Raw genomic sequence first — 2,978 nt, 5'->3', positions numbered from 1 at the left:
TTTATGGTTAATCTCACAATCATACCCTAATTTACCTACAATCTCTTTAAAAAAACACTTATTAAGGCCTAGTAATTTCATTTTTAAAGAAAAACAATAAGCACCTAAAAATGTATTAGTAGCACCCCGAAGACCATATTTTAAAATAATCTAATTTGTTCATCCTATTTTAGTCCAGACTACTTTAGTTTATTTTGAGGATTATTTTTTTAAAATATGATTTGATGAGGCAGAGAGTACTTGTACAAATTAAACCTCTAATACATCCTAATGGTTTAACAAATCATTGGTTTGGATTGAAAAATAAGTTTGAATAATATCCATTTATGAAAACAAATATTACACATTAAGTTCTTTAAAATCACAAGATTTGCTTAACTTTACAAATATTACCCATCTAAAAGCCTTTAAACGTAGAAATGTATTATATAATGTTATGTATATTTAATAAGAAATTAAACCTCCAATACAAGAGGAATGTTTTCTTGATTGAACTGCCAATAATGTAAAAGTTGTGGTCTTAACTTAATTCTGACAAAATAGCTTCACTCATTTGTTTAATTTTTCCCTGCAACAACTTTGAAATGAACGATTAGCAATTTTATTATGTCTTTAATTATGAACTGTCTTATTCGGACCTTATAAATACTTGTTCCTTGCTGTCTAGAATCTATTTGTTTAAATTCCTTCTTCAATGTCGATTCATTCATATGCATTTAACACACCATTTATTGAAGTAGCCTGAAGGAAAAGTTCTAGCTTTCTTAACATGTCGGACCAAGTCCCTATATTGGTGTTACAACAAATGCTGGATCTGTAGCGGGAGTCCATCGCTGACCATCCCAATAGTTTTATTTATTACTCGACCAGTGGTTACAACCATCACAGTAACTTGGCTCAAGAATCTTAGTGTCTATAACCATTGACACAAGATACGAAAGCCTCTGTATTATTCATCTATGAGATGGGAAAGGCAAAGTAAATTTTGCATTAAAAAACTTCCCTTGTTTTTGTACTAAGTGAGAAATTACACCTAGTGCAATGTTTTCAGTTGTACACTTTTTATGAAAAAAGTTAATCACTTGACCTAAAGATAATTCTTCGGTACAAAATAACAGATTGTTATTTTGTTTGATTAATAGTTCATTTTTCTTTTGTTTACTCAAGTAATTAAATTGTTTGGATCACCTAATCTGTCTACTTCTTGCATTTCCCCAATTTCCTTTGAGTTTTTTCCCCTCTATATTTTTCAACGTTTCCTCATTCATTTGAGAGTAACGTTTTTCATTGTTACTATTTCCTTCCCCAACTGTTTTTTTCATTCATTTGAGAGTTAAATTCTTCATCGCTCCTCTTTTCTTCCTTAGCAATAATACCATCTGATTCCTTCATGAAAATTCAACTATTCACAATTACTTTTCAGGAATATTCTGAGTCAATCATTCCGTTAATTTTTATTGGAATATAAGTATATTGGAGTATAAATTACTCTACAAACACTTGATAGAGTAATTATTTATTACAGCTAATCAAATAATCAATGAAGTTATATTAAACTTTAAATTACAATTCAAAATATTTTATTATGAAAATAATAGTATTTTACAAATTAAGCAAACATATTTTGTACTTTTTCTTGGTCTTGAAGACCAAAACTTAATTTTTTTAATAGTCGAGATTATTTTCGTGATGATAACGGTTTTTTTAATATCCTTAAAACTTCTTTACATTGTCTAAGTTCGGCGATATCTGCTTCCAAAAAAACCTAATACCCCATAAAAGATAAGGATAAGTAACAATATATTTGTAATTTGGTATATAGCCAGGGTTACGTTTATTTATTATCTTCAAAAAGTAGCTACAAAAACGGGCGTTCTTTTACTACATATAAGAAGAAAAGTAAACTTATATAGGGGAAGATTTAGTGGTCATTGTAGTAGGTACACTGACACATATTAAAGTATCTATTTGAAGATAAGCCTTTGCGTGTAAGCAAAGCTGCAGTCGTTTGATTTGATCCTCCCAAACGCGCTGTAGATTGTACTACATTGTAAAAGGTGATGCGGAAAGCTATTACTAAACGTACGAGTGTTTTGATCCACACTCGTTCGCGTAAAGTAATGCAATAAGCTATTACTAACCGTACGAGTGTTTTGATCCACACTCGTTTGCGTAAAGTAATGCATAAAGCTATTACCAACTGATGAGTGCTTTGATCCACGCTCGTTCGGTGTAAGTAATATCCCTCTTCAATAGTACATTTTTTATGTCTTACGTGCCTTCATGTGCCCAATCATCACGATATCTCACTTGGAATTGCAATGATATCACTCCTACGTGCACCTGCTACGTGACATGTAACAATTAACCGCAATGCAACTTTCTTGCATTAAGTTCCCCACGTAACCTTTATGTAAAAAGGAAAGTTAAAGCGAAGTAAAAGGAAGGAAGGAGATTAAAGGACCTGAAGTGAAATGAAAGCAAGAAAAACAAAAAGGAAAGAAAGAAAAAAATGATTTTTTTTTACAATTTTTTTTTCCTTTTTTAAAGAGATATTTTGAATTAAGAGTAAAATCTGGAACTAATATGCATACTTGTTTATAATTTGGGGCTCCTGGGCCGCCGCCCCAGTACTTAGGAGGTAAGTTTCTTCTCCTTTGCATTTGAAGAATCCCCTTTTGGTAAGTAGTTCTCCTTTCGGGGTAATTGGAGAGGGGAGGGCGTGCTTCGGAGGTGTTGTGCATTTGACTCGAGGGGTGTTTAGGGAGAGGTTGCGAGAGTTACATTGATGAAATACTCATCATACCACTTTGCCAAGATGGACCTCTGCGTTGGCGCTATATTGAGGGTGTTCGATTATTTCATTTGCTGATTTCATATTTAGATTAATTGAAACCCCAAAAATTGAGCATAACTCCCATATTACAACACATTTCTCAGACTTTCACAATATATTTATTCTATTTTACACATAAGTA

At 32.0% G+C, this 2,978-nt stretch overlaps 1 long non-coding RNA gene across 1 annotated transcript; it reads right to left on the bottom strand.

Moving 5' to 3' along the window:
* Positions 1 to 1,563: 1,563 nt before the first annotated feature.
* LOC121130848 (uncharacterized) lies at positions 1,564 to 2,972 on the bottom strand. The gene is made up of 2 exons (XR_005868850.2): positions 2,595 to 2,972; positions 1,564 to 2,407 (listed from the first exon to the last, which is right to left on the bottom strand). It is a non-coding gene; the product is annotated as an uncharacterized lncRNA (long non-coding RNA).
* Between the last annotated feature and the right edge of the window lie 6 nt (positions 2,973 to 2,978).

This window comes from Lepeophtheirus salmonis, unplaced genomic scaffold, assembly GCF_016086655.4.
Source record: "Lepeophtheirus salmonis unplaced genomic scaffold, UVic_Lsal_1.4 unplaced_contig_1261_pilon, whole genome shotgun sequence".
NCBI classification, from domain to species: Eukaryota; Metazoa; Arthropoda; class Copepoda; order Siphonostomatoida; family Caligidae; genus Lepeophtheirus; species Lepeophtheirus salmonis.
Note: the sequence above shows the minus strand (reverse complement) of the source record. Positions and strands in the feature narration are given on the sequence as shown.